The sequence below is a fragment of the Eubalaena glacialis genome, chromosome 13, assembly GCF_028564815.1.
Source record: "Eubalaena glacialis isolate mEubGla1 chromosome 13, mEubGla1.1.hap2.+ XY, whole genome shotgun sequence".
NCBI classification, from domain to species: Eukaryota; Metazoa; Chordata; class Mammalia; order Artiodactyla; family Balaenidae; genus Eubalaena; species Eubalaena glacialis.
In genome coordinates, this window is record NC_083728.1 from 2620692 (window position 1) to 2634090 (window position 13399).

At 48.5% G+C, this 13399-nt stretch overlaps 1 protein-coding gene across 1 annotated transcript in view; it reads right to left on the minus strand.

The window, feature by feature from the left end:
- CDH4 (cadherin 4) overlaps positions 1–13399 on the minus strand; it is a 562448-nt gene that overhangs the window by 362941 nt on the left and 186108 nt on the right. The window lies entirely within an intron of this gene.

Consider the following 13399-nt stretch of genomic DNA (forward strand, 5'->3'; position numbering starts at 1 on the left):
ATGTGAGTCTTCCAGAGCTCTTGGCCCTCACCCAGCCCCCTCGGTCCTCGCCCCAGCAGCGGGCACTGGCCCATCACGTCCCCGTGCTCCCAAACCTGGGCCGCGGGGCTGCTGTGCAGAGAAACCTGTTTGTATCTCCATGAAATGTCTGCGGTGTATGAACTTCACAGCATGCTATGGGGGAGAAGGGAGAACAAAGGAACACAGCAGAATTAGACGTGCTGCCTTTAGTTGAGTTTCTTTTATGTTTTGTGGATTTTTCTGGTTCATAATATCTCAGAAATGAAAAGCACTGCTCATCATGGAGGCAAATACTTGGCACTTCCCTTGGCAAGACGCACAGCCTGGCTTTCCGGCAGCTAACTCCTCGGAGAGAATTATCTAAGCCAGTGAGCGTGAGCTGATGCATCCGTTGGTTTGTGCGTCAAGGTGTAGACAGAGGAACGGTGTTGCGTCCCTGTGTCGATTCCCTCGATCGGGGAGAACCCAGAGGGACGTGGGGACCAGGACCAACAGGGAAGCAATTCAGCGGCTGCTCCCCGAGGCCTTGGCCAGCGGGCGGGGGGATGTCGGCTGAAACTCGCACTTGGCAGTTGGTGGGAGGAATGGTGTCCCGATGGGCAGTGGTGCACAGCCAGTGCTGATTCATTCCACAGCCGCCCTGCCCTTTGCAAGAGGCAGGGGTATCCTTGACCACTGGCACAAAGCAGCTTCACTGAGGCCCTGGAGGTGGCTGATGAGCCCTCCCGCGGGGACCTTGCACGCCCCGTGCTCACACCTGGCCACGTCTGGCAGCGTATAGGGGAGACCTGTGCCCTGGGGTCAGCTGCCCCAGGCTGCACGTTCCCGGGACCCAACCCCACCCCTGGCAGAGTGGACGGGCTCAACCCACATTTGTTGGTTGGAACCATAAATCTGCAAGAGTCTGGAGTGCTAGCCTCAACCTCCTTCATAACATGGGATATTCTGGGCAAGACTGCGGGGCTGTGATCCACAGGAGCTACCCAAGATGCGGCCAAAGAGGTGGAGCTCAGGGGACGGAGTAAGAGAAGCTGGGCAGGTTTCCCTGCCACCCTATAATTATATTTAAAAAGTAAACTGAATACAATTCTCTATCAGAGAGATCTTTAGAAGCTCATGGCTGCCAAAGACATCCCACAGTGAAACAGGGGTGCTGACTTTAATTTTGAAGAACCCAACTCTTTTTGCCAAAATCATCAAAATGAGGCTCGGTGTGCCAATGCATTTCATGAAATGAAACCGCCTGTTGGAAAGGGATGAAATTCTTATTTCTTAGCAGGGAACTGGTCCACCACATTAATTTTTTCATGCTAAATTAATGGGTGCTGCCCAAGAGTCTTTTCTTAGCCCCAGGAGGAGGCACGGACGACTCCACACTCTGGTAGCATCAGATCTGCTCTGAAAAGAGATGAGATAAGACAGTCGCCAGGAGGCAGTGCGGCGTGGTGGTTAGGAGCTGGCTCCATACCGCGAGGACGTGGGGCTCAGGTCCCGGCTGTGCTGCTGGGCAAGTGACTTAACCTCTCTGTACTTCAGGGGGACTGGGTTGTGACAGCTCCTCTCCCACGGCTGATCTTAAGGATCTGATAAGAATGGACGCAACGCCTGCCCAGGGTGCCCACCAGGGCCGGTGCACCCGGCAAATACTGGCGACTAAAATTACTGTGGGCGGACCACAGGCAAAGCCAGCCCAGGCTCTCAGGCCGCTTATTGCCCGGTTGTGGTGATGAGAGACACAGAAGCCAGAGGCTGCTAAGCGTCCAAGGTGGCGAATTAGTGGAAGACAAACGGTGCTGATGAAACGGCAAGCAGGACGGACAAGTGATGGTGGAACTGCCCCACTGTGGATGCCCTGGGTACACCGGTAAAGAAGAGCAGAACCCGCCCAGTGACGTGGTCTCTGAAGGTTTTAGGAGGAGGTAGGAGCTGGGTCTTAAGACTTAGTAGAATCTCAGGGAAGACAAGAGTGCACAATTTTGAGAAGGGAATATTCGGGCCAAAAAACAAAACGTGGTGGCAGGTTTTTATTTGAGAGGAGGCAGCACTGGGGGCTGTGGTGTGGCCAGTTTGGAGAGGCGGGCGAGACTGGTCAGCTCAGTGGGGTGGCAAGGAGAACAGGGGTGGAGGCCGCCGGCCGGCCATTCCCTGGCTGTCCAAGCTCGTGCCTCAGTTTCCTCATCTGTAAAACAGGGATGATGTTGGCACAATGGATCTCACAGGGTGGCCATGGCGTCTGGCACTGGGTAAGCGTATAGTATCCGTGGCTGCTATTGCTGTCGGTGTCTTCACATCAACCACGTGGGCCATGGCCCATCTCACGTGGAGGGCCGTGGTCAGGGCGACGTGCACACTGATTGGCTGGCTCTGGGTCACATGATGCATCTCCCCATGTCCAACCACACTGGAGGGGGGAGTCAGGTGAGCAACATCTCGGCCCCGTGAGCAGCAGGGTGGGGAGAACCCAAGGAGGCCCCAGAGTCGGGCGCTGGGGTGGGGGAAATCAGCCCCACCTCCCTTCCTGTCACCAGCATGCACTAACGGGGCGCTGACTGCCATCTCTGTGGTTGAAACAGACCAATTGTTTTCATGAGCATCTCCTTATGAATAAAAGAAATGCAAACTGGGGACAGACATACACCAATATTCTGAGAAATGTTGGTATGAGTGCATTTCGGCCTCATTCTACTGCCAGATCTCTGATAACACCTGACATTTTCAGGGCCCAACAGAATCGTTCCTCCGTTAATCTGCATTTTGCAGAGCAGGCGGCAGTGCAGAGAATTCAAGCAACCGGAATAAGAGGGCGTGATGGGCCAAAGGAAGCAGAATTCCAGAGGCTCAAAAGCAACGGGGCACACTTTCCTGAAGAATGAAGCCACAGACCTTTTGCCCAGACCAGCCAGCTGGATCTCAAGAGGGAGACAGAAAGAGAGACAGAGGAGGGAAACAGAAAGTCATGGATATGGATGGACCTGCAAAAAACCATATGAGAACATTGCATAACTGAAAATTTGAGCATTTTACTGTATTTGAAAAGCATTTGCTGAAGCAGTTTGGTTCCTGGGGAGGTAAAAACCCATTTTGATGCTCTCTTTAACACACAGAAATGCACAAAGAGCTAGAATGAAAGGCAAACTACATCTTCTTGTAACTTGCTATTGCATTTTTAGCAGCAAATTAGTCCTCTTATCTGTTGTTGGTGCCTGCAGCCAGCATAGTTTAGCCTAGGTTGTGCTTCAGAAAGGAGGTGTGGTTTTTGCTTTTATTCAACCTCCGCACACCCTGTAAGGAAATGCCTACTGTATACATCTGGACTACCATCATAATTCACCTGTGTAAGTGCCCAGACGGCAGAAGCGGTTTAAAGAGATGCACCTCCATTAGCTGTGATGAGGGGGACAGAGCCAGGAATTTGACGACTACTGCATAATCGGGCTGGAATCGTGAGATGTTATTTTCAAGGCGCTTCTTGGTTTTCGGAGCACTTTCACAGGAAGGTGTGGACTAAGGGTTTCCCACCTCAACCCTGCTCCTCCGCATTTGGGGTGCATCATCTTTTGCTGTGGCGGCTTCCTGGGCAGCGTCCCTGGCCTCCACCCCCCAGATTCCAGTAGCATCCTGCTGCCCCACCCCAGCTATGACAACCAAAACGGCGTCCTGACCTTGCCAAATGTTCTCTGGGGGGCAAGGTTTCAGTTGAGAATGACAGGTGTAGAGATTTGGCATCGAGAGACTTGAGTTCCAGACCGAGGTGGTTACTGCCTCGCTGCGGTCTCCGGCCGCTGTGCACTGAGCACTGCCTCAGACTGTGTGCTCTTGGGTTGGTCTATCTGGGGAACAGACACAAAGCTGCCTGCCCCCCTGCCTCTCACAGAAGACGCCTGAGAATCAAGTAGAAAAATCAGGGTGAGCACACCTAAAATGAATAGGAGCATCTGAGTCGTGTTATCTTTGTTCTACAAACCCACATATGGACAGAGCGTGTAGGATTAATCTCAATGTAGAGCCAAACACTCGGAGGTGCAGAGGAGGGGCCTGGCTTCCATACATTCAAACGAGCAGGTGCAGGAACCAGAAACCTGGACTCGCATTCTCGTTCTCTGACCTCTTGGAGCAGGAGTGGAAGCCAGGCCGCCAGACGCAGATGTTCTCCTCTGTTCCCACAGCCCCACCGCCTGGACCTCCTGGGGAGTGTGGGCATCTCCCTGCCTGCCCCGCCAGGCTCCCGCCTCCGTGCCTCCACCTAAGCCTCCTGCACTTTCCTCACCCTGGCACCAGTCAACCACCAAGACTTGATCATTACATGGATTTCTTGTTCCTGGGAAGAGCAGGGAGCTGCCCCTCTGAGGATCTTCCGCAGATGTTACTAATTCTGCATTTGTTTGTCAGGCCCTCTGATGGGACCCAGAGTCTGGATGGTGGAGGAGGCTTCCTGCTGGCGGGGGGATGCCACCTATCGTGGATCAGAGAATCTAAACAAAGTATATGGGCCACGGTGTTCAGACACTGGACGCTAGGGCGCACAAGACAGTGATCTATGTCGAGGGGACACACACAAGGGGAGTCCCAGGAGCGCCCCGGAGCACTGTCCCGAAAAGAGTCTCCAGGCTGGGGCACTAGAAGGGGGAGCCAGGCAGAGCCCAGGGGTCCCCCGAGTTGAGGAGACAGAGGTGAGGGTCTGGGAGGGGGCAGGGTATAGACATAATAAGGCAGAATATGAGAGGGGGGGCAGGACTCCCACAGATCAGCAGAGGGTCTCCGTCAGTCTTTAGCTGAAAATGATCAGAGGACACATGTGAAAAGATTACCCCAGCCTGTAAGAACCACCTGAAAGCATTAGAGAGAATAACACCCAGAACTCATATATGACACGTGATGGTCTGTGTTCCCACGAGCCAGCATGGATAGACTGCGTGATTCATGGGACACTGAGCAGATAACTCAGAAAAAACCTGCCTCAGGAGTGGGACAAACTTAGCCCTGGGCTAAATACTGCTCTAGTCCTGCCTAATACAGCTCAAAGCAAGATCCCAAAGGACTAAACTGTTTCTAAGTAAGTTACCTCTGTACCAGAACAAAGATCAAGAATATTAACAGGTATATAGAAATACCCACGCCCACCAAAGCAAAATTCACAACACCTGGCATCCAGTAAAAAAAGTATGAGGCATACAAAGAAGCAGGAAAATATGACCCATAATGAGGAGAAAAAGCAATCAATAAAAAGGTCAGAATGAGAGAAGTAGTGGACAAGGACGTTAAAAAGTTCTTGTAACTCTGTCCCATATGTTCAGGAAGGTCGAGGAAAGCACAGCATGTCAAGACACAGAAACGTCCCAAATCAAACTTCTACAGATGAAAACTATAGCCCCTGAGATGAAAATACACCGGATGAAATTCATAGTAGATTGGACACTACAGGAGAAAATAAAACATTGAACTTGAAGATATACTAATAGAAAGTATCCAAAACGAAATACACAGAAAAAAAGAATTAAAAGGACAAAGAATCAGTGAGCTGTAGGACAACTTTGAGTGGCCTGATAGGCATGTAATTAGAATCTCCAAAGGAGATGGGGTCAGGGGAACAAGAATATTTGAAGAAATAAAGACTACAAGTTACCAAATTTGATAAAATCTATAAATCCAAAGATTAAAGAAGTTCAACAAAAGAACCTCAAACAAAAGAAATATCAAGAAAACTAGGCCCAAGGCAGTTTATGATCAAACTGCTCACAACCACTGATAAGAGAAAAATCTTAAAAGCAGCCAGAGTGCGTGTGTGTGATGGGGGGTTGGTGCATTACGTACATTAAATTAGAACAAAGTTAAGAAGGACAGAAGACTTCTTGTCAGAAATGAAGCAAGCCAGAAATCCCCGGGGCAATATCTTTCAGGTATTGAAAGACAAAAAACCCCCAAAACTTTCAACCTATAATTCTATACCCAGCAAAACTATCTTTCAAAAATGGCAAAATATAGACTTTCTCAGAATACAAAAGCTGCAAGAATTCATCACCAGCAGACATGCACCAGAATGAATGTTATAGAAGGTCCTCCAGACAGAAGGAAAACACCACCAGATAGAAGTCTGGGTCTACATAAACGAATGACAAGCCCCTGGAAACTGTAAATAGAAGAGACAGCTCTTCTAATTTTATCTTGATTTAAATGGTAAATGAAACATAGTTTATCTCTGTTATGCATTTATCACATCACCATGGTTTCTTGCTTTCATGTCTGCTACACTCTGGTCTTTGATCCCTGGACAGAGGAAAGTATGCATGTTCATTTTATATCCTCAGCACAAGCATGGTACCCAGCACACATCAGACACTTAATAAATGTCCGATGCATTAACATACACTTGTTGTAGGCTACATGGACATCCTGGTAGACAATAATAATACATAAGTTACGTCACACTGAAACATCTGCTGGAATGGCAACCAGATTCAGCCCTGGGTACCCACCAATCATATCATTATGGACTGACTGTGACCCCCCCCAAATCCACATGTTGAAGTCCTAACCCCTCGTGTGATGATATCTGGAGGTGGGCCTTTGGGAGGTCATTAGGTTTAGATGAGGTCTTGAGGGGGTGCCCCCATGATGGGATTAGTGTCCTTATAAGAGGAGGAAGGACACCAGAGCTTCTGTCTCTGCCACATGAGGCCAAAGCCAGAATGTGGCCGTTTGCAAGCCAGGAAGATGGCCCTCACCAGGAGCCAAATCTACCAGCACCTTGATCTTGGACTTTGCAGCCTCCAGACCTGTGTGAAATAAATGTCTGCTGTTTGAGCACCCCACCCTCCAAGTCTACGGCATTTTGTTACAACAGCCCGGACACACTAACACCCATACGAAACTACATCTTCTATTGTCACACTTGAGACACAGCAGAATCCCCACTGTTCCACCGTGTCCACAACTGTCCCCAAACCAAGGACCCCCTGGTCACTAGTTTGGAGGATGAATGCCCATCCCTGGCCTGGCTGCCTGGACTCTCCTGCCATGGCACAGACAACAGCTCCTAATGTCCCTTCTCCTCCTCGGCCGCTCTTCTGTGCACGCCAGTCTCGTGGTCCAGCAGTGGGCGTGGAGCCCGGATGTCTGGACCCAAGCACTTTGGAAGAGTCTTCTCTGTTGTCTGGGGTGCTTACAGTTCCCAATTTAGAGGCATATTTGTGTGCTCTGAGCAGCTCCGATCCCTGCCAGCAGATGGGAGGAAATGTCACTCCTCATACAATTATCGACAGCTTCAGCCCCCCATCTTTCAGGAGTTATATTTACATCTCATAAACGATGTTCGTGCTTTATTTTAAACAACTAAAGCTCTGTGTCTGTGGATAAGACTGGGAGAAAGGAATTATTTCCCAGCCCATGAAACCTTCTACAGAACTGAAAGGTTTTGCTCGAGAATACTACCTCTTAAAGCCTTCCCCCAGCAACAGGGTCGTAAACTGCTCCCGGAAGGGGGTTGCTCTCCCTCGGGGGAGAGACACACAATCTTCTTTACGAGCCGTGGGCTGGAAGGAGGGAACACTGCTCCTGGGAGGGTGCTACTGCTGTAGAAACAAGCTCCCCTCACAGCTGTTGGGATAAGTTGTTCACCGTGTTAAACGCAGGGTAACACGGGGACCGGCTCAGGAAAGACTGATGGTTAAAACACAGAGGTACGGTGCAACGTGCCAACCCACGCAAATCTCTCTCCTACTTCCACCCCAAAAGTCTTAAAGTGGGGGTCAATTTGGAAAAGTACTGAACTTGAAATTTTGTTTTTATTTTTTTTAATAGACTATTTTTTAGAGAAGTTTTAGGTTCAGAGCAAAATTGAGCTGTAGGGGTACAGAGATTTCCCCCATACTCCCTGCTCCCACAGATTCACAACCTCCCCCATGATCCACATCCAGCACCAGAAAGTACATTAGTTACAACTGACAAACCTGCATGGACACGTCCTCATCACCCAAAGTCCACAGTTTACACCAGGGCTCACTCTTGTGTTGTACGGTCTATGGGTTTGGATAAATGTATAACATGTATCCATCATTATAGTATCATATAGAGCAGTTTCACTGGCCTAAAAATCCTCTGTGCTCTGCCTGTTCATCCCTCCCTCCCCCAACCCCTGGCAACCTCTGATCTTTTTACCATTTCCATAGTTTTGTCTTTTCGAGAATGTCACAGAGTTGGAATCACATAGTCTGTAGCCTTTTCAGATTGACTTCTTTCACTCACTAATGTGCATTTAAGATTCCTGCGTGTCTTCTTCATGGCTTGACAGCTCATTTCTCTTTAGCGCTGAGTAATATTCCACTCGCTGGATGAACCACAGTTTATTTATCCATCATTTAATGAACAACATCACGGTTGCTTCCGAGTTTCAGTAAAGTTGCCATAAACATCTACATGCAGGTTTTTGTGTGGACATAAGTTTCAACTCCTTTGGGTAAATACCAAGGCACATGATTGCTGGAAATCCTGCTTTTATATAAGAAACTGTTCCCCAAGTGAAGAGCATTGGATGTAACTGCCTACCGTGCAGCTTCATTCTTTCCGAGGCCACCTGAACAATGAAAGAGCACAGTCCAGAGCTGGGCTGTCCAGACGAACTGTCTTTGGTGATGGGAGTGCTTTGTATCTGCCCTAACACAGGAGCCACGCGTGGGACTCAGCACTTGAAATGTGGCTCATGTGACCGAGGAACTGCCCGCTCGCTGTGCTGCACTTTAGTTCACTTCAATTTAAGTGGCCGCGTGTGTGTGGCTAGTGGCCCCCATGCCGGGCGGAGCAGGTCTGGGGGCTGAGGTGAGTGCAGGTCGGCGGAGGCCCTGACCCGGTGTCAGGCCTGCTTCTCCCACCTCCTGGGCTCCAGGACCTCTCTCCACTTTCCCCGCCTCTGGAAATGGGCTGGCTGTCCCCACCCCTGAAGCAGGTGCCTCATCTCGTCCGGCTCCGAGGATGTTGACCCTGACACGCACGCCTCCCCGCCGCCCACTCCAGTCTTCATTCCTCTGTTTCTCAAGCACAGCTCTTGCAAACACCTGTCGCTGGCACAGCTGCCCCAACCACCATCCCAGTTCCTCCTCATCCCAGCCGCTTCCAGCACCTGCTTCCTCTCACTCTCCACTCTTAACCCCGAGGCACCCGGCTAGTTGGACATAATCTGCGTTTTTGCAGAGCTGGTGCCAGGCGGGCAGGGGGAGGAGCCCCTCACCGCCTGTGTCTCACTGCCCATCTTTACGTGTATATATTTGTATATACACGTGTCGTGTCTTTGTTTAGAAAAAATACATACACACCTCTATGTTTGGAGCATATGTTCAGAACACACACACACACTTATTGATCAGTTGGGCAGGCCGTGAATGTTCTGGAAATGTTCACTCTGACTTCCGTCTTCCCGAGGACAGAAACAAGGACTCATACCTCTCCACTTTCCTGGGATTTTTCCTATTTTAAGGTTCAACATGGTCCTTAAAAAACTAAAAATAGAATTACCATATGACCCAGCAATCCCACTACAGGCATGTACCCAGAGAAAACCATAATTCAAAAAGACACATGCACCCCAATGTTCATTGCAGCTCACTATTTACAATAGCCAGGTCACGGAAGCAACCTAAATGCCCATCCACAGACGAATGGATAAAGAAGATGTGGTATATATATGCAATGGAATATTACTCAGCCATAAAAAGGAACGAAATTGGGTCATTTGTTAGAGACGTGGAAGGACCTAGAGACTGTCATACAGAGTGAAGTAAGTCAGAAAGAGAAAAACAAGTATCGTAGATTAACACATATATGTGGGATCTAGAAAAATGGTACAGATGAACCAGTTTGCAGGGCAGAAATAGAGACACAGATGTAGTGAACAAAGTACGGACACCAAGGGGGGAAAGCAGGGCAGGGAGTGGTGGTGGGATGAATTGGGAGATTGGGATTGACATATATACACTAATATATATAAAACAGAAAACTAATAAGAACCTGCTGTATAAAACAAAATAAAATTAAATTAAAAAAAAAAAAGGCTCAACACGGGACTGAAACTAAAAAACCATTAGTGGAATAAGAACTCAAAGAAATGCCAACAAAATATTAAAACTCGAGTCAAAATTACATCTAATGTGAAAATCGTGTGGTTGGTCTTTAACTCTGAGTAATATTCCAGCAAAGAACCATTAACCAGAATCAAGTATGCACTTTGAGCGTTTTTAGATTACTATTATTGGTAGTAGTATTGTCCATCCAATGACACTAATTATTAATAGTATTATTGTGCCAGCAGTAACAACACCCAGATCCCTTCAGTCATTAACGCTCACTCTTGCTCAGACCAGGTTCATAATTCTGACATTACCTGGAATTCCGTCTTTGGCCACAATACTCATAAGCAGATGCAAAAGCCACATTGCTGAAGGAAGATTTCTTGCAAAATCAGTACATCAACACCTTGTAAATTTATCTCACAAGTGGTGTTCATTTGCAGTCTGTGATGAAATAACAATGCACAGACATTTAGAGGCCCCCGTGGAAGCAGTGGGGAGGTTTATCGTGAGGTGTGAAGTTCAGCGCTAGCTTCTCAGAGCCCACAGCTATGGGGCTGGGGGGGTGGGGAGGAGGGAGAGAGAGGGAGGGAGGGAGAGAGAGGGAGGGAGGGAGAGAGAGGGAGGGAGGGAGAGAGAGGGAGGGAGGGGGAGGGAGAGGGAGGGAGGGAGAGGGAGGGAGGGAGGAAGAGGGAGGGAGGGAGGGAGAGAGAGGGAGAGAGAAGGAGGGAAAGAGAAGTGAGAGGGAGAGAGAGAGGGAGGGAGGGAGGGAGAGAGAGGGAGGGAGAGGGAGGGAGGGAGGGAGAGAGAGGGAGAGAGAGGGAGGGAAAGAGAAGTGAGAGGCAGAGAGACAGAGAGGGAGGGAGAGAGAGAGAGGGAGGGAGAGAGAGAGAGGGAGGGAGAGAGAGAGAGGGGGGGGGAGGGAGAGAGAGGGAGAGAGAGGGAGGGAAAGAGAAGTGAGAGGGAGAGAGAGAGGGAGGGAGGGAGGGAGAGAGAGGGAGGGAGAGGGAGGGAGGGAGAGAGAGGGAGGGAGAGAGAGGGAGAGAGAGGGAGGGAAAGAGAAGTGAGAGGGAGAGAGAGAGAGAGGGAGGGAGAGAGAGAGAGGGAGGGAGACAGAGGGAGGGAGAGAGAAGAGGGAGGGAGAGGGAGGGAAAGAAAAGTGAGAGGGAGAGAGAGAGAGAGAGAGGGAGGAAGAGAGAGAGGGAGGGAGAGGGAGGGAGGGAGGGAGGGAGAGAGAGGGAGGGAGAGAGAGAAAGACACAAATCCTACAGGGAAAGAAGGCAAGGATGGGGCTGGAGCCTGGCCTTTGAAGGCTCCAATTCGGAACACCCGCACTTCCGGGCAGTTTTCTGGTGGAGCAGAGTATCAGGTCTGGGCATTTGAAGGCGACTGAGTCTGAAGGAGGCTGGGGGGTGGGAGTAGCGGGCACTTCGAAATTCTGTCCCCGTGGTTCAGCTGAGTTTTCTCTCCAGACACAACTACATGTGCGTGACGGCTTGTTAGTCCTGTGCTCAAAGAAAAAGAAGTGGCCGTGCAATCTCTGAGTTCATAGCACACATATCCCCTTTGTGCGGTGCATTCGCAGCTGGTTTATACACCGCAGGCTTCTCAAATAAAGCACATCATGAACTACGTGGGGGTCGCTCTAATCAAAGAGCATCACGAATCCAAAGTGAACAGGAAGATACTGTTGGTGCTGTATTTGCCTTGGGAGCTGTCATATTTCCAGAGATGCTGGAAATAAATTATATCGGGAAGCAGGTTTCTAAATGGACAACGAAAAGCCCTAAGCTTACAACCAAACCCTGCAGCTCGCACTCCTGATATAACACTCTGAAATGCTCAATAATGCTGTAAAGTCTCATCCGAGGCAGAAACAGCAGACTGCTCTAGACTATTTGCTGGGAGCATCTGCCACAGCAGGAATTTTCTTAATAGAACACATAAAAATGCCCCAGGCGGTATCAAAAAAGGTAAAAAGAAGAAAAAAAAGAAAGGATATTTCCAGAAAAGAGAATGTTGAAAGCAATCAGAATTATGTCTTAAAGAGAGGGTTTGACTGCTTCACTAAGTCACCCAGGGCACAATGATTGTAAAACTCATCTCTCTTCCAATCTTAGGTAAGAGGAGGCTTCTTAATAATCTAAAAAATATTGCTGTATCTCTCCTAACCTCTGTGAATCAATGATATTTACAACCCTGAAAGAATTGCATTTCTTTTATATCAAGGAACACTGATAATAATGTACTATTCTATTACAAAAGAACACCTCACTGAATGGATATTTCTAAAGGTCCGGAAAGCAGAGGAACTTTAAATTTCATCTTCTGTGACCCTCAGCAAAACAGCCTGGATCTTTACAGAGAACCAGAATGGTCCAATATTCTGTGGTGCTTTTTACGATGGAGTCCAGAAGAAGCACCATGAAAACGTGAGCTGGTGTACAGCAAAAGAGGCGAGAAAAAAACCACTGGTACACAGCTGTGCATTCAGAGCTGATTCCAAAATCACTGTCGTCTCTGCCCTGACATGCATGTAAAAAGAAGTGCTGTGTGTGTGCCCGCACGTGCCTGTGTTAGCTATTCCACGCTCACTGCCTTATTAAAGTTGTTTTAACAAAATCATACAGACACGGTGGACTTTTCTCCCACAATGTATTTTATTACAAGTGCACAGAACCGAGAACTATAAGCAATCTGCTAAATGAACCAGAAATTCAACTTTCTGCTCATGAGTTAAGTTATGGCGCCTATTGGTTAAAATGTGAGCTCCAAAAGTTGGTTATTTCTACTTAGGTCGGAGAAAATAACATGCTGGCTGAGATAAGGCAGGGAGACCCATGGCTCTTCACAGGAGGGGCCCAGCCCACAAGCTCTCTGGCCACAGGCCCCATGGGTGGGGCACAGCCATCTGTGTGCAGCTGACTCCTATAGACACGACAGAGCCCCTTGTTAAATACCTAGAAAATTTGTCAGCCTGTTGTTAATCACAGCCACTGTTAAAAATTAAATTGTATAAACTCACAATTAATACATTATAATAAAAACAGAGGTAACGAATACTCAAAATTTCTCACTTTTTAATAACTTTACTACTTTCTATTAATACCTATGCTACTGAGGTTGTTTCAGTCTATTCTACCTAAGGTTAGAAATACCATATGATGATGTATTATTTTCATCTCTTCTCAATTTCACGTCCAATGATGTCATGCTGTAGCTTGAAACAGAGCACAGAATGACACCCTGGTAATCGGCAAACGCTGGGAATCAGGACTCTCCACTCTCACCTCTCCTGTCCCAAGAGATCAGGGCCTGTCATC